Source organism: Triturus cristatus, chromosome 9 (genome assembly GCF_964204655.1).
Source record: "Triturus cristatus chromosome 9, aTriCri1.1, whole genome shotgun sequence".
NCBI classification, from domain to species: Eukaryota; Metazoa; Chordata; class Amphibia; order Caudata; family Salamandridae; genus Triturus; species Triturus cristatus.
The window spans coordinates 955908418-955933177 of record NC_140592.1 but is presented as its reverse complement, the minus strand read 5'-3'; the positions used below and the strand labels follow the sequence as shown (position 1 = coordinate 955933177).

General features: G+C 43.7%; 1 pseudogene across 1 annotated transcript in view; it reads right to left on the bottom strand.

Annotated features, from left to right (window-relative positions):
• Positions 1–8001: 8001 nt before the first annotated feature.
• The window catches only part of LOC146799143 (interferon-induced very large GTPase 1-like), a 39562-nt pseudogene continuing 22803 nt past the window's right edge, over positions 8002–24760 (bottom strand). Inside the window, exon 2 of the transcript XR_014968853.1 lies at positions 8002–15353. The product of XR_014968853.1 is annotated as an interferon-induced very large GTPase 1-like (transcript). The remainder of the gene's footprint in view (positions 15354–24760) is intronic.

Below are 24760 nucleotides of genomic sequence, written 5' to 3'. Positions count from 1 at the left end.
TGGGCACTTTGCCACTGCAGACAAGCGTCAAAGTGCAAGTGCTCCCTGTATAAAGTGTTATGGTAATTGGTTGTCCATAATTGGTATGTTTGTCTTACTAGACTAGTAAAGTCCCAAGTAAAGTGCACTATGTGTGCCAGGGCTGGTAATACAAATTCTACTAGTGGGCCTGCAGCACTAATTGTGCCACACACATAAGTAGCCCTAAAAAGAGATCTCAGGCCTGCCACTGCAGTGCCTGCGCGCAGTTTGTTAACTGCCTTGTTGTCTTGACAAGTGCGCCCACTTGCCAGGCCTTACCCTTCTCTTTTTTATGCACATCAGACACCCCTATAGTAGGTCCACGGTACCCCCTGGGCAGGGTGCAGTGTATATGAAAGGTAGGACATGCACTGAGGTGTGTACCGTGTCCTGACAGTGAAATACTGCCGATGTCATTTTTCACTGTTGCAAGGCCATCTTGCCCATAGGACAAAATGGGGAATGCTGTGTAACATATTTCCAGCATATCTTCCCATCGGCATGAGATGGAGAAATGGAGTTTAGTGTGCTTGAACTCAGAATTTAATAACACATTTTTTTGTGAAGATGGTTTTTCAATTGTGTGTTTAGAAACCACGCTTTTAGAAGTGACTGGTTTTTTGTCCTAACCATCCTGCGTGCCGCTGCCTGGTTGTGTACTGACTGTCTGGGTTTGGATGTGACAGGGTCTGGGGAGGTGTCCTGGCACCAGGGAGTAGTAGGTGAGACAGCAACAGGCTGGCCTGCATTTGGTGTGGTGGGAGGAGAAGCACCCTGGATGTGAAGTGTGCTGTGCTGCTGCCACAAAAGGATGGCTCCACCTCCGGTGGAGTGTCTGAGGCCCAGACCCTCACAATCAAAGGAAGTGAGTGTGCGCTGGCAGGAAGACACCCCGAACTGGTTTGGACCGGCAGCAGAGCCCACTGAACACAAATATTTCAAAGGCATTTAGGGGTATAAATGTGAGAGCTGAAACCCCTGAACTCAAGACTGAACTCAAGACTGTACTCAAGACTGACAAAGGATTGAAACTACTTTGTGATCAAGAGGGACCTCTGCCAAAGAACAGCTGAAGATACTGAAGAGAAGGACTGCCCTTGCTGTGTGTTCTGGGGCTGGCCTGCAGTTTGCTGATTTGACTAAGGAGAGGACAAGGGATTTTGCTGTGTGCTGTGTCCCCCTACTTGAAAGGACTTTGCTGTGTCCTGAAGTAACTTGTCTCCAAGGGCCCGAAAAGAGCTGGTCCCCTGTTGTGGAAACTCAGGAACATCAAAGTTTCCAACCGTGTCTCAGTCACGCTTGGTGCATGTGCTTTTGCACGCCTGAGACTGCAGTGTGGGCTGTGGTGCTGTTTACGTGGCACCCAGTGACCGCATTGCCCCCACAGCGTGAAATATCGTCCACACTGCTGCATTGCTGTTTGTGGCCCGAGCCGTCATCGTTACTGAGGCTGTGAGTAAGGGTTGCCGCTGCCGGCCCGAGCCGCAACATGCCTAAGGATTTCTTGAAGCTAAGGTAGGTGAAAGGGATCGTGATCGTTGTTCGCCAAGAGGAATCTGCCCAAGATCATCAACGAAGGAGAAGGCAGCACCGTAACCCGTCCGGCTACAGTGTCACCTAGCAACGGAGCTGCAACGTCATCGGGACGCCCAGCAGGACGTCCGATGAGCGGAGAGAGAGAGAGAGAGAGAGAGTGAGAGAGAGAGAGGCAGCGCATCCCCAGGTAAGGCTTGTACTCCGGTCGGGAGCCACAAGCATGTGTGGCCTGGGGAGGCGAGCAGGAGGAGTACAGGAGTGCTCCGTTCTCTCTCCCACAGCACCGTGTTAGACGCGCTGAGTCCCTGAGCGGCCCATACCTGCCCAGCAGAACCGGGGCCACCCCTTTAAGTTTACAACCGTTGTCTCTGTTGTTGGGGCCAAGTGGTGCCCAAGCTGTCCGCGCAGATTGGCTTATATCATTATTCCTTGCATTACGAACTGCCTTATTCTTGCACTAAGAACTGCATTATTCTTGCATTAAGAACCGCATTATTCTTGCATTACGAACTGCATTATTCCTGCGATACGAACTGCATTAGTACTTGAATTAAGGACTGTCTTATTTCTACATTACGAACTGCATTAGTACTTGCATTAAGGACTGTCTTATTTCTACATTACAAACTGCATTAAGAGCTGCATAACATTGCATTAGGACTGCACTAGATCATTGTGAAATGCTCATTAATACCGCAAGAACCTACAAGTGATTGTTGGCCTAATAACCGGCAAAGTGAAATATTACGAATACGCATATGTTGGATTTCTGTCATTTGGTCTAATCGTATTTCTTTTGATAAAGATACCGCTATTTTTATAAAATCAGTGTGGTGTCCATTTGTGGTGTTATCACTGTGTTACTGGGAGTGTGGTTGCAAATACTTTACATATTGCCTTGGAGATAAGCCTGGCTTCTCATGCCAAGCTACCGGAGGGTGAGCAGGGGTTATCTAAGAGTGTGTCCCTCCTTTCAATGACTAGAAGCAAGGGTCCCTATTTGGACTAAGGTACCTACCTCAGCCAACCAGAGACCCCCAGTTCTAACACACCCCATTCTATTATACATTAATCAAAAACTGCATGAATCCACAGAAGGCCAAACTCAAAAAGTGGGTGGTTAAAATATCTGCATGACAGTATAGGCACATGATTTAATTATTATAGCATCTGTTATTCTACTTGAATGGTATGGCCAAATATTGCAGCTAAATTCTGCTAAAGATTAATTTAAGAAACCCAAAATAATGATCTTTGGCAAGTCATCGTACTGGTTCAGTGGGTCCCTAAAAGCACTTGCCTTAAAACAGTCAAATTCTATAAATATTTAGGCATGACATTTGCTTAAATATCATTCTAGACGTTACAACTGGATTCTAAAGATCAGAAATGCTTAAAGGCAAATGGAGATGTAAAAAGATTTAAATCAGATTTTAGCTTGGTTACAACTTAAAGATTTTAAAAGTTTTTAATTCTAAAATCATCCCCTTTTTCAAAATTGTTTAGTTATTTACAAAGGGAAATATTGACGTGATGTACTTGAGAACTGTATTAATACTGCTTCAAAATAATCTTTAGGGGCTCTTGTGATTAGATTGCAGTTAAACCTCACTGGCTAAAGTCTGTGATGAATCAGATCATCACCAGTTTTTTAATTTATGATAAAACTCTCACTTCTAGAAAAAAAGTCAATTCAGCATTTCTGTGGGTGGAGATCTGGTTAAATGCTTGTAAGAAATGTGCAGTTTTCACATGCTAATAACTAGTTACAAGCTTACAGGATTATTGACTCAAAAGAATATTTTCTAAATGAATTTAGAATAAATGTGTAAAATGGAATTGTCATTTTGTTTTAATCCTGATTAATACTCTTTTTTGAGGTCTAAACTAGGGCTCAAGCTTGCCTGATGGCTCTTGTTTATCTTCAGTTAAGTAGCTTTAAAGTATACCTGGCATATCTGCAGGGTGATAGACGTGTCTTTAAAGCACTTTGCTTTTATTTGTCTAGATCTAATTACCTTGAGAAATATTTTAAGGATGGCCTTTAATGTTTAATCCATTGGAAGAGTTGAGAGAGCATATTATTGCAATCAGGATTGTGTCATGAAATGTATACATTCATTTTTGGGGTTTATCAAAAAACTAATAATGATAGTGAATAATTGATGATGTTTAGACTATGCATGGCAGGGATCATCACCACTCTAGATAATATTGCTTTAAACTTGTGATTTTTTTAATTGAACACTCATGGGTTCTAATTTAATTGAGTGGTTTGCATAATGATAACTTTCTGATTGAATACGTAAATTGTGTAAAACTTTGGAGCCGCCAATGGTTGGGGATAAAGTCTGTACCAGTGGTGTCATCTTCCTCATCTTTACCATCAAGATACCCAATCAGGCCTAACAATGTGGAACTAGGAGTGCACCCAGGAGAGTAGCCAACATCAGGACATGACTTTGGAAGATTATTCTTTAATCTACACTCATAAAACCCAGAACGAATTGTGTAAATATGGTTTGATAACATAGCTAACTTTTTATTCATACCATAGTACTGTAAATATTTGTTGTTGATTATATTCTTCCTACAAGGCAGAAAAAACATTTAATTCACTCCTTCTCAGTCTATTGTATTAATATTGTATAATGCAAGTTTCCAAGCACAGCCTTACCAAGTGCTGCACATGAGGGGTTAGGCTAGCGAACCTTAGTGCTGGGATCCCCATCAGTGCACTAAAATGTTTTCTCATACATTTTAAAGTAGGAGGTGCTGAAGGCAGTTTTCTCTGTGGGGTATCATTCACAAATAAGCAGCCAGCGCTTTTGCTGTTCGCTGCTAACCGAGATACTTTTGAGCCAAGCGCTGATCATGGAACTGTGACTTATTGCAAGGTGAGGGCCTGGACCTGGCTAAGATGTTTTACTTAACTAAAACATCTAAGCTGTGGAATGCACAACATCCCATTTATGGTAAGGTAGCTCAGTAGTTTAAATCCTTACTATCAAAAACTGTTCCAAGTCAGATGGTCACATGTCCCTGGAAGGGACTACTCCACCATTCAAACCTCTAAGGTGAATAGAATGAGCTTTATTGATAACCTGCAATCTCGTGGTGTAATTGTGCAGTGCTTGAATCAGTACAGAACAGTGTTTCACACCATATTTTTGGGGGGGGATTGTAGTTTTGCCTTCATCCTACTTTGCTATTAACGTATCTGACTATAGTGGTTTCACTAATAATACATTTATATTTATAGCTCTACATTTTGCAAAAGTAAGCTAAACAGAAACTTGTAATATTTGAAGTTCTCTGTGATTGTATTAGTCTATGTGTGTGAATAGGTATTTGCGTTCTCGTGTATAGGGGGCATGATGGGAAAGGGGGAAACCATTACACATCAGGCAAGTAGTTCTGTGCCTTGGGTGACTAAAACATTCAGTCTGTCCTTCCTTTTTATAAAAGATCACCTTGAATTCTGGACTGTTTATGTCTATTTTTAAAGCATTTTATTATGAAAGCAAGTGTGATCTGATACTTCTCTTATTTCACAGTTTTAACTGCTTTGTTCCATGCAAGATATAGTGTCACTCGAAGTGTCACACATATGGCCTTAAAATGTCACGCAAAAGCTCACCTGATAACTGGAAACGCCACTTATAAGCAAACTCAAAACTTGGCAACTGTGGAAGCCTCACTTTCACACCAGGAACGAATGAGAGGCATCCATTTGGCTGTCACACATTCTCCCAGTCACAACTGATCCAGCATCCTGCGTGGCAGAGGAGAGCTAAAGTAGGTGTCGAAAGGAGGCATTGTACCCTTGATGTAAGTGTGACTACAGGGACATTTTGACTCCCTCTCAGCCAATGAGGTGGGATCTGGAACCAAATAGGGTTCTGTAAACCAACCTGGAGACAGATAGGAGAGACGTATGCCTCCTTATAAAACAAACTCCTTTAGTGTGAGGGATAGGCAGGCAGGGAGTTTCAAGCCCTGAAGAAAGTCGAGTGGCTGGTATAGGCTGATTGTCTTCGGCTGAAACATGTAGACAACATTTCCTTTGGATGAAGAAACCATTATATTTCACGACACTTCCAGACTACACGTTAAATAAAGAGAAATCCAGGGTTTATCCATAGTCGTTTCTAACTGGAACCCTTCTTTTGTCCTGAGGAACACCTTGTCATGAGCTCCCAAGTTTTCTTTTGGTTGAGCCCATTCGGGTAGTATTCACCTACTCAGATGAGAGGAGGCACCTATGATGAAGCATGTCGTCATATGACGGGTGAGGTGACTCCTCTAATACCTAAAAGATACTCTTGTGCTCGGCCTTAAATTGAGCACTTAAGGGCATATTATCAACAGCCAGCGATAATTATCGCTGGCTGTGCTTAGCGATAAAAATATTATCGCAGGCTATCTCTGGAATTTTTCGCCCTGGTAGCGCGTTATTAACAACGCGTTTCTCCAGGGCGATAAAAACTCCAGAGATAGCAAGGTTATCGCCCTTTTGCAGGGAACATCGCTTGTTTTCCAGTGATGTTCCCTGCAAAACGGCAAAAACCTTGCTGATACGACCCACAGGGTCGTATCAGCATAATCCACCCCCTATGATAGGGATGGCTAAATCAGGATTTTAGCTGACGTTAGATTTCGCCAAAATCTAATGTCTGCTAAAATCATGTGGGCTGCCTTGTAAATATCGCAATGTAAACATCAGCAATATTTGCAAGGTAGTCCATCCGGGGTACGCCCAGTAACACCCACTTTGCATCTCATTGGAGATGCAATGGGGCATATCAACAACAACCGGTGATAATTATCTCAAAGCGCACTTAGCGCTAGGATAATTATCGCCAGCTAGCGTGAATTTTTATCGCTGAGATAGCATGCTATTAGCAACGCTTATCTCAATAGCGATAAAAATCCTCACGCTATCAGGCTAATATGAGATTATCGCTGGAAACCCAGCGATAATCTCACGTTACCTTGTTGATAGGCACAGGCAAATTTAGCCATGATATCCTCCTTCCATAGGATATCATGGCTAAGTCAGAAAAATACCAGACGTAAACAAGCAGCGTTAACCACGGTTAGCGCTGCTTTTTTTGTCTCTAACAGGGTTAGCGATATTCTTGATAATAGGAGAAATGTCGCTTAGCGACATTTCTCCTATTATTTTACTCTGGAACGCCCCCTTTGCATCTCATTAGAGATGCAAGGGGAAGCGTAGAGTAAAAGGGTGCTAACATGCAAATTTGCATGTTAGCACCCTGTTGTTGATAGGGCGCTAGTTTTATCTCTGCTTTTTGGCTTTTAAAGCCAAAAAAGCAGAGATAAAGCCCTTGTTGATATGCCCCAAAGGGAGGCGTTGGAAAAAAGGGTGCTAACATGCGATTATGCATGTTAGCACCCTCTTGTAAATAGGGCGCTGGTTTTATCTCCGCTTTTTTGGCTTACATATAAGCCAAAAAAGTGGAGATAAAGCCCTTGTAAATATGCCCCTTACTGAATTGCGGCCATTCCATGCTTGTTGTGTGAATCAGTTCTACAAGGATAGCATTTCGAAAACAAAGGCAGTCATGTAGCACTGCAGACCCATTGTTTATTGCACGTTCACATAAATTGCAGCAGAAACTACGGACGAAATGTTGTAAATCACATTTAGATTTATTTAAATCAAATGAGTTTGATAGTCATGATGTGTATAATAATTGAAAACAACGGAAGTGGATATTTAAGCAGAAAAGAGATAGGAAAACATGCATTTAATATAATTTGATATTACACACGCCACAAAAAGGAGTGCAGAAATGTTACGTGTACATTTGGAGATTTAAACAGGGCTAGGTAAAAATTATTTGTTCCTCAGAAAAAGACTTACACAAATCAGAGGCAGAACAATTCATAACGTTTTAATGTCAGAAAGCGGGTACTACAACTTAACCAGTACATGGTTTCGCACTGTGCTGTCTGCAGGGCTTGCGTTAACGCACAAAGGGACATATTATCAAGGACGGCGTAAACAATTATCGCCGGTTTAGCGGCAAAAAACTGCCGCTAAAGCTCCGATAATGGGCTTGATAATATGCCCTTGAGAATTCCAATAGAAGTCCATGTTCTGGTGTCAACATGGGCTTCTATGGGAATTCTCTGCGGCATATTATCAAGCCCATTATCACCGCTTTAGTGGCAGTTTTCTGCCGCTAAAGCGGCGATAATTTTAACGCCGTGCTTGATAATATGCCCCTCAGTTAGTTAATGCATGCACTGCAGACCACTAAATGTATTTGGAAACGGTAGCACGTTTCCTTTCTGCGCTTGTGTAATGTTGCATATTGGCCTCATTGTAGTAAGTGAAAGAATTTGCAATATGGATGCACGCATACTTAACTCTACAGATATCTTTCCATAGATATAAACTGTATGCAACTCAGCTCTTACACAGCCCCGCCTACATGTTATTTTTGCGCCCATGTGTGCAGTAATATAATTATAAGTTTTGCAGCTCGGACATCGCATCTGCTTTCGTAATTTCAGCCCATTGACGAGGGATTTCCCCCTTTCCCTTAAAATTTCCTGAGTACTTTGTTTCCAGGTTCGTTCTGAAATGGCTCACAAACCACTTCCAGTAGGACTGGGTAGATCTTTCAACCATGATGCTCCACTCTGAATATGGACTTCCTGCTTCTCTGTAATTCTTGTAGGGAATTTGATTGCTTTCACTGAGAACAAGAAGGCTGTCACTTGCAACAAGACTGGAACAAATGTCAGTGACTAAATGATCAGTTTTGTACCACTGTATGCCACTGACCGCCTGAGGGCGATGGAAATGAACACTGTGGTCCCCATCATGACCAGGGATTGTGCTTGTGCAAATGGCCTTACAGAAGGGGCACTGCTTCATGCACCCACAGAGCTGCTCGGCTAGAATCTTCTGCGGTTTTCCCTTAAATGAATCCAAACGTATCTCAGTGAAGCTTTTCCTCAAAGCTTCTACTCGACTTCGCCACTTTTTACTGACCGCTTCTTTAAGAAACTCTAGGTCTGAAATTTCCTGATGTTCAATGATTTTCAGATCACTACATTGAATGTTAAGGTTTTTCTCAAGTTTCTTGCAGAGAGTATCTAACAACTTTGGTCCTTTTTCTCTTTCCCCCTTAACCTCCTCTGTGGCTTCACCAATTGCACAAACAACGAGGTCATTCAAGAAATCCAGTTCAGTGTTCAATATCGTCTTCAGTCTGGATTTCTTTTCACCGTGCCAGTATTCTTCAACACGTGCTTCAATGAAAGATTCATAATAATCTCTTGGGGATTTAATGTATTTCATGTATTGGTCAAAGTTCTCCTTCTCAGCAAGAGTTATCAGAATGTGTTTTTCGAACTGGGCTTTGGTTTCTTTGAAGGCTGGGTAGTCTGAACGCAGGGTAGCTGCTATTTTTAGAGGTGCTGTTTCATAAATTGCTTGCTGGACCGCTTTTTCGAGCTGGTTGCACAAAACATCTGCAATTGCTGCAATGGATGTTGTTCCCTGGCAAGAAATTTTAAAACAATTAAAGAAATTATCCTTCTTACTTTCAAGATAGGCCACTGGGTCATTAGATTTCTGGAATTCTTTATGCATTTCAATAAAGCTCTTTGCTGCAGTATGGCATAAATAAAGTGCCAAATCAAATTGATATTCAGTTGTAAGAATAAAGGTCGAGCCCTTTGATGCATCACTTGCTTCCTTATTTATTATATTTAATATCTCATGGATGAAGCTTACATTGTATGCCATTTTCTGTGCTTTTTTTCTTGCAGTATGTTCACGAATGCTCTGACTTAGGCCGTCTGTTACTTGATGTATGTGTAACTTATCTTGCTCAGTTAAAGACTTCTCAACACCAAAGAAATTCCTTCGCATTTTAATATGTCGGGAAACATGGAGGGAAAATGCTTTCTTCTTGGAAGCATCCCTCAGACTGGCCGATAATTTAGGCACCTGCTGAAAACGCGTCACGATAACATTTTCTACATCAGCCATGATTTTGGGATCCTCGATGCGGGGGGCATTAGAGGATAGTTCAGTGACCCACTGAATCCACAAACGATTAAAGTGATTTTCAAGCTCCTTTTCATCCAGTTGTTCATTTTTTAATGTTAAAGCTAAGCTTTTGCTTCTCTTAAACAAATCGTCTTCATATTGAGACTTCTTTTCATCCAGTTTACTTTGACTCTTTTTATACGTGATCAGTTCTTCACACGTATTTTTTATTTCTCCAATAAGTTCTTGTTTGAGAACCTGGAGCCGTTTTTCCACACTAGCTCTCCACTGGATAAGTATTTCACAATCTGTACCTTCACTGAAATAGACTTCAAGGTCTTTAAAAATATTACCATACTCTTCCTGAAAATCTTCTTCCAGACGTGCATTCTGTATATGGTTTATGCTGCCATTCTTAATCTGGTTATTGTACATATTCTGCAAGGTCAGCATGCGGCTCCTGAGCTGCCAGGTCCAGTCATTGAGTTTCTTTTCTAGTTTGCTATATGCAGAAATTTCTAGTGTATTTTTGAAACTGAATACAAAGTTATCATCCACTAAAGCCCCCCAAAGATCTTTAATACGAGTTTTCAGCTGTGATATACTTAAAACTTTAGTTTTAGATTCTTTTTTAGCCATCTGCAAAATCTGATTTCTTAGATCCTGAACATTCTGACTGTAGTTTGGATTGAGGGGTGCCATTGGTGGATTTCCTTCCCACAAGTGAGAAAAGTAATGAATGTGCTCATTGGCATCAAATCTAATCACATCGCTGAAGCAAGCCACATTGCACAGTTCCTGCTGCGCTGCTGTCTGAGCCATTTCGTCAAGCTTTTTCTGTAGGCCTTCTCTGGCCTCCATGTTTTTGTCTTGTGCTGATAAATGTCCAACATTCTGATGAACAAACAAACAGCTTGGGGAAAGGTTTACTAATTTCATTCTTATAAAAGCCTGGACAGCTATTTGAAGGATATCTTGAATCTGAGAGGCATTTTCCCCATAAACATTTATTAAAGTCATGTTGCCTAAGCCAATGACAAAGGTAGCCAGCTCATTGTCAAAATTAAGAGATGACGTACCCTTTCGTTCAATGGACTGAAGCCCTTCAGTGTCAACAACCAGAATGTAATCAAAACCCTGATCTTTCTGCAGTTTTTCATCAATTTTAACCAGCTGCATAAATGCTCCACGAGTACATCGTCCAGCACTGACAGGCAAATTGCAGACCAAACATTGTGTTTAGCAATGTTGACTTTCCTGAACTTTGGATACCAAGCACAGATAGCACAATCAACTTTTTATCCCCTATTTTCTTAATTAATTCATCCAATACAGCATCAACCCATTTTAGCGGGACATATGAAGCATCACCATCCATCAACTCAACAGGGAATCCAGTAACCATCAAATCTGCTGCTATTTGTGGAAGCATATTCATACCAGCATCTAATGCCTCAAACATCTGTCCCAATTCCCTCATTAAGTGTTCAAGTCCAAACACAGAGGCATTGATCTTATTGGATAGCACTTCTAAAGTGTTGTCCACCGCATCATTCACTTTCTTGTCCTTTCCTTTTCTTGTCTCTTTTTTTGAAATCAACAGTTGGTATTCTTGACGAAGGTTCAAGAGTTGATCTGAGGATAGGTCATCCAGAAACACTTTGAACCAATGTAGAAAAAAACGTTTGGTTTTAGCTGAATGACATTGCAATATTAGTATAAGTGACTTCATGAGGTCATTAATAGGCTGTGCTTTTCGCAGCTGGGTCATCCGAATTGTCGTTTTTTCACATTGTATGTCACTTCTGTGCTGCTCTATACTTCGGTTTCCTTTATTCCGCAGGCGGGTAAGTTCCTTGTCTTTTTCACACCATTTATGCCACAAGCTTCCTTGCAATGGTAGGAACTTTTCTTTCACCTCTGTTACAGGTGTATCACTGATAATATGCATCAAAATGTTGGCTTGGCGCTTGCCTTCGCAACATTCTTCCATGTCCTCGTCAACATGGAATCCATGCTTCTGTGCAATGCTCACACAGTCTTCTAATTTGCAAATGTGGGTAGAGGCGGCTATCAATCTTTTGAGCACTACTCTCAGTTCGACAATTAATTCTGCTTCATTTCTGTTCTTCAGACCTAGCATAACTTTGTTTGTAAAAACCCCAGGAAGACTATTGTCTTTATCGTTGCAGAGAAAAAGTGAAGGTTTTGCAGAAGTTAAGAGGTCTTTCAACAATGAGCTCTCTAGGGCATTCTTATCAGAGTATGACATGAAAACAACATTGACAGAAGAAATGTTCTCTAAAAAGGCAACTTGCTTCGTGTATTTGATTGCATCCCCATGGAGATTAGTAAATGCTATACACTGTTCAAATAGGTCATCCTGATTTCCACTTGGGCAATACCAGAAAATTTCTGCAACACCTGGCATTAAGACAGACTTCCTGCTACCACCAATACTATTGCGATGACAGAATATGTTACGGTTGTGCTTACTGAGCAAAGTATTCATGAGCTGAGATTTAGAATGTGCAGATTTACCAATTCTAAAGAAAGAAACCAAAGGAGTGGGAAATGCCGAAATTAATTTCTCAATATATTCTTTCTCATTTGTCACTGCACATTTAGTTTGCTGCCAATTCTTGTTGACTTGCCTTAAAGACCAAAGAGGGAATTCTATATCTAAAGTGCATGGATTAGGAAGCAATAAAGGTATAGCAAATTGACAGACTGAAAGCTTTGTGGAAATCCACTGCCTCAGAAAATCATCAGCACAGTGGTATATAGCCATCTGCACATCCATGGGATGCACCAGTTCCTGACTTTTGATAGACATTTTCTGTGCTTCCCCAGGGACACTAAAAAAGTTGTCCATTATATTCATTGATTCAGCAGGAGGACATATTTCATCAGAGATGTTGCTGTTGCTCTGAATTTCATGACTCTTAACCTTACAAGCCAAATCCCTTACACGGTAGTCCATTATCATGAGTTTTTGCAAGAAATAAAAAGGAAATTCACTGTCTTTTCTAGGCTGACTTCCAGATATTTGCATAGTGAACTGGTTAATAACGTGTACTTGCTCTGGGGTCATTTTATTCGGATAGTAATTATCAAGTCCAATCTGTTTAATCAGATCAGAAAAGTCTTTGTTTGGGATAGCAGCACATTTTTCAACAATGGGGGGACAATGGTCTTTTGTTTCCAAGACTGGTTTGTTTACCTGCTCGACTCCCTGGGATATATCATTTAATTCTCTTATCAAACGGTATTTTTGTACCATACCACTTGTATCTTCCCTCTTTCCTAAGATGAGGCCATGCAAGTCTTTCTCCAGTGACTTAAAGTCATTACATTGATCATATTTCTGAACAACATCAGAGACTTCTTTTGACAGAGATTTTTTCAGGTGGACCATCATGAAATCTAAATGTTCTTTCTTCTGCTCAAAAGACACCTCTTTGCATTCAGTTGCCAATGTCAAGCTTGTTAACAACAGAAATGCTTGTGCTCTGCAATCACTCTCTTTCATGTGACCAACAATTTCTTTATGTGCAACTTGCATGTCGTTGAGCATAAAGTCTATTTCAGAGCACCCCAGAAGGTATCTAAAATAGCCATTTTCCAAAGTGTACCCTAACCTAACCACAAATGAAACTATCAGAAGCTCAATCTCTGTTTGTTGTGTGGCCCTCAGAGCTTTCAATAACGAATATAAAGACAAGCTTATATTAGTGGTGGTTTTTACCTGGGCTTCATGCACTAACTCCATGCAGGACTTAAAGCCAAAGGTGGCTTCCTCAATGGCATGTTTTCCTTGTTTTAGAACAGAAATAAACTGATCAAAATGAATTATACACATTTCCTTTTGTTCTTCCTCTGATTGATAAATCCATTTCATTATGGAAGAATACATTGTAGCATTCTCAATCGAATAGACATCAGAATTCACAAGGCAACCCATTAAAGATTTTATGTATGTATTTTCTTTTGCAGCAAGTTTTTCATATGTTTTAATTACCTTTGCCAAGAAATCCGGAAGAGCTTTGTTGGAGAGGCACACACCAATCCAAGTGCTGTTATTTTTAGTGTGTTCATACAGTCTCTGCTTGAAATAAATTAGTTTCTTCAACTCCATTTCAGCATGTGTGGCTTCCCAAGAGTCAATTTCTTGTAAGAATGCTTGTGCTTCTTCCACTGCCCTAGTAAGTTCTTCACCAAACAGCAAATGTACATCTTCTTTTGTTATGGCTTTGTAGGCTTCCATTAGACCTCTTCCTACTTGAAGAACATCTTTAAAATCGTTTCTATGACACTCAAGGATTATATCCCATACTGGTATCAAATTAAATCCTCTGTCAATTACACACCATGTTTTATTGCTGCCTAGAAGCCCAGATTTCCATTGCAAAAGGGAATCCGCTTCTGCTGGACCTCCAGTCTTGCTGACAGACAGCTGAATGCTTTTCTCAACAGATTCTGTTCTTTTGCTTTGGAAAGATGCTTCAGAGTGAGAATCAGTGACACCCACACCTCCTCCTGCACTAAGGCCCAAACCACTGTAGCTGGCCCCAACATAAACTTCAAGCTTCTTGTTTGCTAGTCTTTTGATATCTTCTAATTCCTCGGTTTTGAAGCCCTCACTGGAAGCTTTCCACCAATATATCCCTCCAAGATGGAAAGTGCCCGTATCAACATGAGAGCCAAACCTGATGAAAAACTCACCAAACCTTGAGTTAATCATCTGAACTTTGTCTTGTTCCGGAGTAAAACCTAGAATCTTTTCAATTTCCTTGAGCTCACATAGAGCTGCAGTTGATAGCTTGATCTGATGCTTCTGAAAGAAGCATGAGGCAAGTGGAATGTAATTGTATTTTGTGGTACAAATAAAAGCCTGCTCAGCGTGTGATTTTTTATTTTTTTCCAACTCTGAGGTATTGCTATAATCATTGCTAGTTTCAAGACAGAAGCCCATATAGCCTCCTTTGGCCTTGCAGCTAACGCTAAACCCTAGACTCTCCATTACTTTTGTGAATATCATTTCTGATGAATATGAGGAAAACTCTTTTGTCTGAAACACAGGCCCTTGGTCTGGGCCAAAGAGACTGAAATTATCAGGAATGCTAATTATATGATCCCGCTTCTTTAAAATGTCCTCTAGTTTATTGGTCTTGTATATCCCTTGTAGGATCTGTCCTCCAGATGCCCATTTTAATAGCTCTGTGTCATCTAGATTTTCACGAGCTGGCAATGAACTTTCTGTGAGTTGTATCTCCTTGTGCAGACTTTCTAGGATCTCAATCAAAGATTTGCCTGAAGGTGGCCAATAACTTTCAGGTATGCTCATAGCCTTGCGGACAGCCTCTAACTTCTGTTTAACATCTTCCTCAACTTGACTTTTACCAAGAGTCTGCATGTCTTTCAGATCCTTCAGAGCCAACTTTGCCTGCTCCTGATTCTTTTCCATTAGTTCCAAGCGTTCATCTTGCAGTTTCTTCAGAGTTACCTTACTGTCTGAAATGTTAAGTATTTTTTTAAAGGCATGCTTTTCCCATGGTTGCTTTACATGAGGCTCCAGCTTTAGATAGTCTTCGTGACTCAGGTGTTTCATAGCATGTGCATTGGTCACCCCAAGAATTTCCCTCAGCTTGGGGAGCCAGTAGTGAGTATCAAGTCCCTCTTCATCAAGAATCTTCTGAAGTTGTTGCCTTCCAGAGTCTGGCAAATCCTCTTCACCATGGGGATCCATGTCTTCGGACATCTGAAAGAAAAAAAGTTTTCCTTTATAAGCATCATACATGCCGAACTTCAATAGGTGGCAATGGTTGGATGGGAATTTATGACTGAGAACAACAAGCCTAATCAAGTGAAATAAGAAAGATGCAAGGAATGATGAAAAGATTGTGGGCCTTGAGATGAGTCAGAACAAGCACAATAATGCACCATCTACCATGGTGACTTAGCCCTTGCTGCATGTGGAACAGAGCTTGGCATTTAAAGATAGAGATGTAATATTTAGGATATCCAGTGACAGGACAGTTAGACTCTTTGAAAAAAAACTCATTAAGTGAGTCAGTAAATCCTTTACATGGCCAGAATATAAAACCAAAGAAAGGGTGACTTTTCATCTCAGTTAGAGAATCTGGACAAGGGAGTCCAGGCTCCTTGGTTTCTAGATATCACTGAGATCTCTCCTACAGTAAATAAGTTCATCCTAATATACGGGTACATTTTTCAATTTACTGACAGTTCTGCTGTGTCAGCATGGGGTATGCAGAGGTCTCAAAAGTATAACAAGCATTTACAATGCAATGGTCTCGGCAATATTCTAGGTAGAGCTATTGGTATTGCTCATTATTTTTTTATCATTTTTGTATCCCTAAATAAATGGCATTGTCATTTCTATTGGCATTAGTTTTTGTTTTGCATATGTGATACCTATTGCATTAGCAGAGAGAGAGTGAGGTAGTGAGATAGAGAGAGAGAGTGAGGTAGTGAGATAGAGAGTGAGGTATTGAAATAGAGAGTGAGGTAGTGAGAGAGAGTGAGGTAGATTGAGAGTGAGGTAGTGAAAGAGTGAGTTAGTGAGCGAGGTATTTTCTGACGTAGTGAGATAGAAACAGTGAGTGATGTTGTGAGATAGAGAAAGAGTGAGGTAGTGAGATAGAGAGAGTGAATTAGTGAGTTAGAAAGAGAGAGTGAATTTGCGAGGTAGTGAGAGAGTGATGTAGTGAAGTTTTGAGAGAGTGTGTTGTGATATAGTGAGGTAGTGAGAGTGAGCTAGAAATAGATAGTGATGTAGTGAAAGAGAGTGAGGTAGTGAGATAGAGAGAGTCAAGTTTTTAAGTAGTGTGTTAGAGTGAGAGATAGTTAGTGTGGTAGTGATATTGTGTTGCTGTGAGAAAGAGAGAGTTGAGTAGTGAGTTAGAGAGTGAGGTAGAGAGTTAGTGAGAGAGAGTGTAGTATAGTGAGAGATAGTGAGGTAGTGAGAGATAGTGAGGTAGTGAGAGAGAGAGTTAGGGAGAGAGAGTGACGTAGTGAGAGAGCCAACCCCACACACATACAGAACCACCCACACAGAGCCACACACATACAAAGTGTATCCCCCAGACATACATACAGAGCCACACCTACAGAGTCAGCCAGACACAGATAGAGAGCTATCCACACAAATATTCAGAGCTACAGACATCCACATACAGAGCCACTGAGTTACACATACAGAGCTAGCCAGAGACATAGTCACTTAACACACATACCGAGCTAGCCACATAAAGATACTGAGCCATCTATACACACACAGAGGCACCTATGCACTTTTTGAGCTACACATACACTGAGCCACACACACGCACAGCTACACACATAGAACCACACAGACATACACAGACTTACACATACTGAGCCACACAGAGCCACCAACACACACAGAGACACCCACACAGAGCCACCCACACACACATTGAGCCTCCCACACACACATTGAGCCTCCCACACACACATTGAGCCCCCCCACACACACACAGAGCCACCCACACACACACAGAGCCACCCACACACACACAGAGCCACCCACACACACACACTTCAATGAAAGACGGCTACGATTTCTAATACAGCATTATTTAAATAATTATTGGCTCCGTTACGTAGCTCTCAACACAAACTAAATTGTTGCTGCTAAAGATCAGGAATTTAGTTGCTGACTCACCTGGGCATCCTCCAAAATAAATTGACGCCGGGACCCCGAGGGTCTCACTTAACCCAGACAGGAGCGTAGGGTGGGGGGGAGAGCCCAGGAGAAGGGAGAGGCCGAGAGTATGCAGCAGCGCTGAGGCGAGAGAGGGCGAGGGGACAAATCACCCAAGCGGCAGGCCGCAGATTCTCCCAGAGCAGGCCCATCTGTCAGAGCTGCGCATCACGTCACGGGGTAGCTTCGGCCCGCCATGAACACCACCATCTTTAGCCCGAGGAGAGGGAGCGAGCGCCAGGGGGAGGAGAGTGAACAGCGCCAGCCGGAGAGAACAGGGGGAGGAGACCAGAGCAGCAGCCGGACACAGGAGCACTGAGGGAGCCATAGCTCAAAGTAGCTGAAATGCGAGACAGATTGCATTGCAAATGCTTGTTTATACAGTCGGAGATCTCCAGTTCTCTTGTGTTGGTGGGAGTATCTCATTCAGTCCTTTATTTCTTTCTGGCACTTCGAGCGCTGCAGAAGGAAAGCAAAACTACAATTCCCACAATGCAAAGAAAACACACGGTGTGAGAGCACCACAGAACTCTCTGTAACTGATTGATTCCTGCCCACTAAGTCCAGTTAACTATACTAGTTGCACAGAGAGCCAGTGATAGCGCTGTCCACCTTTGGAGCTGAAATCATTCTTAACAAGTACTCAGTGAGAATTACTTGGATGAAGCACAAAGTTAGGGTTTGCCCTGGTAGAAGGAACCTGCCTCCCAGTGTGCACCCATCTCCAGGTCAGGAGTGCACTGGGGCTCTTAGCGGAGGTTTTGCCACTGACGCCGTAATTTCTTTTATCGGTTTGGGTTTCGACCCGAAAGTTGCATTTACAGAGATGTGGAATACGTCGCGTTAGCCCTGGTCAGAGGCGCAAATGTCGCTGCAAAATTGTTCAGAACGTTTTGAAATTGGACCCTTGCAATGTACGTAATCTGACCCGCGGCTCCCAGCCTCCATTCTCTAGGCAGCTTGTGGCTCATCACCTCGCACTCCCCCCCCTCCGACTCCCTCCCCCCCCGAGTAAAGAGGTAGGGATGGAAAAGAAGAATCAGTGAGACATTTTTGGCATATCTGAAGGAGTAAAGAAACCGGCTCTACAGGTTTTTCTACAGCAGCTGATCTGCAACTGCCTAGGTTGGAGATCGCCCCAAGATTAGTACAGGCGGAGAAGGATAGGGTACTCCAACATTTTCAGAGCGAATGCGCCGCTGTGTGCGTCCTGCCAGTTGGTGCTGTGTGCAGTGGGGCTTACTCTGGGGCTGTCCTCCGGTAGCGCTAGGAAAATGAGCGCCGATCTATGCTGGAATATACAGGGTCGTAGTGTCTATAGCAAGACAGGAGGAGGCCGGCGTTGGCGGGGGCAATCAGGCACGGTCCATGCTGCGCGAGAATCTCACCTCTCCCACCAGCACTCCAGTAAACGTCCGATCGACCTCCCCCCGGCTCACCCACGGACCCTGTCCCCGCGGGGCCGCCGATGGAAGCAAGCTCTGGTGATGCAGCTCCGGTGGTGCTGGCCGAGGCTACGCCGTGCTGGATAGGTGGGAAGGGGGGTGAGAGAACGCACCGCAAAGGATACGCACCCGATACACTCACCGCACAAGATGTTGAAACCAGGCAGTGAGTCACGTTCTCCGCTGCTAGGAGCAGTCCAGTGGGCTCCTCTGGTCGTGGCGCAGGCAGATGCCTACATAGGCTGTGCCTCCTTTATCCAATCGGGATCGGATTGAGATGTGCAGCTCCTTCCGCTGGACCTCGCCAGGCATCGCCGTACTCCCCGTTGGGTCAGCCAAGAAGATCCTCACGGCCAGACGATAGCGAAAAAATGGCGGATGGAAGCTTCGAATCTTTTTCGGATTCGGGGGCGTGTTCCTGCTGTTCTAAAAGGGCGTGGCTAAAAAGTGGAAAGAACAGCACGGAACACGCGCCCGAATCTGAAAAAGACGGAGCCTATTTGGAGGGACGGCTCTCTCCTCCAATGGCTGGCCTCCGTTTAGGAAGCCAGCCAATGGAGGAGAGGCAAAAAGAGAGGCGGGCTAAAGAGCCACTCTCAGAAACATTAAATCTCTGACTTCCGGTTCTGCCTTCGGCAGACCGGACGGTCCTCGACCTAAAAACTATTCATTTGGTAATTTTTTCTACATGTGTGCATTCTGAAGCTGTCTATTGCTTTTATTGTTTGATGTATTAGTGTTGTGTTTGATGCCAACAACATCACAATTGGTGCTCTTTGGAGGTCAGGCTTGGTTGATGCCTCCCATTTCTTTAATATGAGTTGATACTCTCTCTCACTAGTCCCTTGTGCTCTATTCATGCAGAAGTGCTCAGAGAATACCACTGTCAAGTATGTTGGGACTCTCTCAGTGAATGAGGTAGTGGGGGGAGAACTGGCGTTACAGTCGGATATGATGACTTCTAACCAAGAGAACCACATTCTAGTCCCGAGTCTACTCAACATACTGTGATTTTGGGCAAATCACTTAATTTCCCCTTCCCTGAAAACATTAATGTGCCCTTGTGTAATGGAACTGGCGCTCATGTAAAATGCTCCAAAACCTTCGGGACGCTTTACTTAAAGCTGAAAAAGGTGGCTTGTTTCACCTACAGGTGGCAGCTGCAGTATTACAACTATAAAAAATCAAATCTCCGTGTCTCTCGGCCGCTGAAGTCTCCATCAGAGCTAAGCCTTGTAAGTAGAGAAAAGATACTCAGGCACTTGACTGACCACTGAGGATCCATACATTGCATGTTCAAGCGCTTCCTGTAACCCAGTAGCCAAGGATCATCTCATCCCAGACACACTCACAGCCTGGTCGACATTAACCAAGTGCTATTTGGTCCCCTTGTGAGCACTGGCACTCCACTAGACTACGAAGTGCAACATATTGTAGGCCCAAAACAGCCAGGGCCAAATATTGAGCAGCAAAATGTTGTTTAGATAAGTATATATAAGACTAGGTTTCCTCTACTTAACTTCAGATACATGTACCTTCATAATATAATCATTATCATAATAGTCAATCAATACTTACCTAAAAGCACTTACTGTAGTGAGGGCTGCAATTTATAGACATACATTGCTAAGTTAGCATAACCGCGTTAGATGTTAGAAAGCCATCTTGCCACTTTTGCTGCTTTTGCACACAACATTGCAGTTACATGTTATTATTTGAAAACTGCTTGCTCGCCTTTTCTTCACATGAGAACTGTCTGTTGTTCACATCCCTAGCCGTGAGCTGCGACCTTGGTCTGAACATTGTGTAAAGAAATAGTCTGGGTCGCTAGACAATGCATGTTTTTGAGTTCAGGTTGATCGGCCCACTATTTAGCCATAACACGCACGCAGCTGCAAATACCTGAAAGTCGAGAGCTTTTAATATTGCAGGCTGCATGCTTAACACACATTCTGAAGAAGAGCTTTCCCAGGAGCAGAGCACACCTGATCCTGTGATGTGATCCAACTAAGCTGATCTTTACGGTATGGGGTTCCCCATTCAAGCATAGAGACCTTTTATTAGTATAATAATATTCATTTATTAGCGAAAGGTAGGTGGCTGTAATCCACTGTCATTTGTAATATGATTTCTCCTTTCATTTTTTATGGTATTGTAACAATGCTGATGGTTTTGATTCTAATCGTTTGCCTGCTTATGTTAGCCAAAGTACTGCATCTTAGGACACGAGGTTTATAAAATAAACTCTTTAAACTTTACCGTGTCTTTGTTTACTCTTGTTGTGGACTGATATGAGAATAATTACGAACAGGTATTTCTGATTCCCACCATTCCTGAGAATACTCTAAGTCGCTTGTTCTGGGTTGTCTATACATTGGGACCTTCGTGATAATATGGATAACGAATGGGACACTGATGCTGGTCAGATAGGGGTTCTGAGGTGAGTTTTTGGTACACCACAATTCACTGAAGTCCTGGTTTCCTGCGCATAGTTCTGTGCATGAGCAGAATCCCTGCAACATGGCGCACCTAACATTTGGTCTATTGATTTGAAATGCCTTAGTAGTGCTTATATTAGTCCACGACTCCCTCACTCTTGTTTCCGGATAACGGGAGTGACGGATTAAAACCTACCTATTACTAACCTGATAGGTTCATTCAAGCTTGATCATTAAAAAGGTTTCTGAACCCTTGTGCCACTGATTAAACCCGTTGTAGATCTTCTGTCTGTGTCCATATGGCGGTCAACATAGCTGCACATGGCCGTACCCCTCTGCGACGTCACTTGAGGCAGTATGGGGTGCCGGACGATGGTATGGCTGTTATTTTTTATTTTGTGGTGAGCGCCGATGCGTCATTTCCTTACGAGTTGTTTTACTCTTGGGTGACTTTCCCGGCGGTGGATGCAGACGATGATACGATAAGATAGTCCTCTTAATTGAAGGTGACATACAACGTACCATTCAAGGGATTTTTTGGGATAATCTGACCTCTTCTTAAGACATTCTCCTAGCGGAGGCAAACTGTCCCCCGGCTTTCATTTTAGATGCTCCTAGAGGGGAGGAGGTAATCCTCCCGTCCTTTGCGCACACAGTGCCGAAGGACCACGCTAAAAAGTTCGCTGAGGAGTGGGCTCTGGTGCTAGCACCGGCATTATATCGTACTCAGGTGGGCTGGGATAAATTGTCCCCCAGCCATGAGATTCCATTGCGGTCTATGCCCCAGCCGCAACCACAATATCCCATGTGTCGAGAAGCTAGACCTCACGTCGCGGCAATCCTTGAACCATTGGAATATCAGGGAGTTATTGAAACATGTGTGTCACCAATGAATAATCCTTTATTCACTGTGACGAAGCCTGATGGGTCGTACCGCCTAGTTTTGGATTACCGGCATTTAAATTCTCATTGCCGGACATGCGCGGTACAGAATACTCACAGTTCGGCTCTCGTCGATAGTCTCGTGAGAAAAAGGTTTAAAACCACACTAGACATTTCCAATGGCTTTTACAGCCATAACCTGTCCTCTATTAGCAGTCAGTGGACAGTGTTTACTTCGGGCGGCAAACAGGAACAGTTTAAAAGACTAGCCATGGGCTACAAAAATAGCCCTGGCGTATTTGCCACACGTGTAGTTTCTCTGTTAGAGAGCATTGACCCAGATGCATACTCATATGTCGATGATATCTATCTCACAGACGACGAGTTGTGGCCGCATCTGTGTCGCGTTGATCGCATTATTGTTATGTTTGCAGACTTCGGTTACAAATTCAACTTTGCGAAGTCTCACATTGCAGAGTATACAGTGTTGTTTTTGGGCTACGAGCTCAACAATGAAGGTCGAGGATTAGCTCCTCACTTTCTGGAGAAGTGCGCATGCCTGCGTGCTCCTACAACGCTGAAAAAATTACAGTCTTTGCTAGGCTTTCTGAATTTCGGTCGTACCTACATTCCTGATTATGCCCAGCATATCAAGCCGCTTTATGCCTTGGTACAACCTACTTTTTCCAAATCGAGCCAGGCGCAGTCGGTTTCACGTATTTAACGTTCAATGAGGGCGATACCGTCCCCATTGCATACAAATCACACCTGTGCACTTCAGCTGAACTGCGCTTTTCCTCTGTCTAAAAAGTTCTCACGGCAGTGCATATGGCGATTCTCAAAGAACGAGCACTGTCGCAAGGGAAACGCATGTTGTCACACCATATCCTGCCCTTGAGGCGGTGACAAAAGCAAGCGTACCAAATTCTAAAGCTTTGCATCCACGGTGGATACAATGGGCCACTTCATTGACATCGCCCGATGTCACCTATATCTTTGATGCCTCATTACAGACTCCAGGGTACTTGCAGTATGAATTCGTTCATTCGGCTCCTTTGTCTCTGCGCCCGCTCGAAGATTACCATTGTGTCATTTACATTGACGGTTCGGCGCAACCGGCGATTGGATCGAAGCATGCCTATTCAGCGGCCTGCGCAATTGTGGTGGGTACATTCGTAAATGGTGAATTCCAATCTGATGTCGTGCATACGCAGTCATTGGGTGATTGTACCGCACAATTGGCGGAGCTTCATGCTCTGGTGCTTGCACTGGAGTTTGCTGATCCTCGAGTCACTACTCTTATAGTAAGTGACTCGTTTTATTGTGTTCAGTCCTACAACGACAATCTACATTTTTGGACTCAAAATGAATATCGTGATTCCAAAGGTAGCACAATTAAGCATAAAATGCTTTGGGTTCGAGTGGCAGAACTTAAAGAGCGTCTGCCGATCGTGAATGTTATTCACACTCTTGGTCACCAACGAGTTGGTGTCCATGCTGTCGGCAACAGCTTGGCTGACGAGGAAGCGAAAACAGCAGTGGCGACATACTTAGTAGCAGCAGTTACAAGATCCAAAAGTAAGATCGATGATGACATCTTGGCAGCTATTGCTGCTACAGAGAAGGGAACTAATTACCCGAGAGGTTTCCCTTCTGATTACCATTATCACTTAAGTCTGATAACGTCCCGTTACTGAGGATTAACGACGTTGGTGACAGATTGATTCCCAACACGGACTGCAGACCATCTTTGATACTAGCAGCAGGGGCCATATTCTAACGCAAACTGGAAGCGGGCCTACCTGGCAGACGCTGCGGAATCTCCACGGGACGCCCACGCTGTGTGTCTCCCTCGCCGCCACTCACCTTCGTTGGCCGCAGTTGGGGGAGACCACAGTTCCCATCATCCTCTGCTCCTGGCTTCCGCATCCCGCCTCACTTCCTGCTACCAGTGCGCCCGGAGGCGCTACTTAAACGACAGGCTTCCTCTGTGGAGTGGGGGCCATATTCTAACGCAAACTGGAAGCGGACCTACCTGGCAGACGCTGCGGAATCTCCACGGGACGCCCACGCTGTGTGTCTCCCTCGCCGCCACTCACCTTCGTTGGCCGCAGTTGGGGGAGACCACAGTTCCCATCATCCTCTGCTCCTGGCTTCCGCATCCCGCCTCACTTCCTGCTACCAGTGCGCCCGGAGGCGCTACTTAAACGACAGGCTTCCTCTGTGGAGTGGGGGCCATATTCTAACGCAAACTGGAAGCGGACCTACCTGGCAGACGCTGCGGAATCTCCACGGGACGCCCACGCTGTGTGTCTCCCTTGCCGCCACTCACCTTCGTTGGCCGCAGTTGGGGAAGACCACAGTTCCCATCATCCTCTGCTCCTGGCTTCCGCATCCTGCCTCACTTCCTGCTACCAGTGCGCCCGGAGGCGCTACTTAAACGACAGGCTTCCTCTGTGGAGTGGGGGCCATATTCTACCGCATACTGGAAGCGGACCTACCTGGCAAACGCTGCGGAATCTCCACGGGACGCCCACGCTGTGTGTCTCCCTCGCCGCCACTCACCTTCGTTGGCCGCAGTTGGGGGAGACCACAGTTCCCATCATCCTCTGCTCCTAGCTTCCGCATCCCGCCTCACTTCCTGCTACCAGTG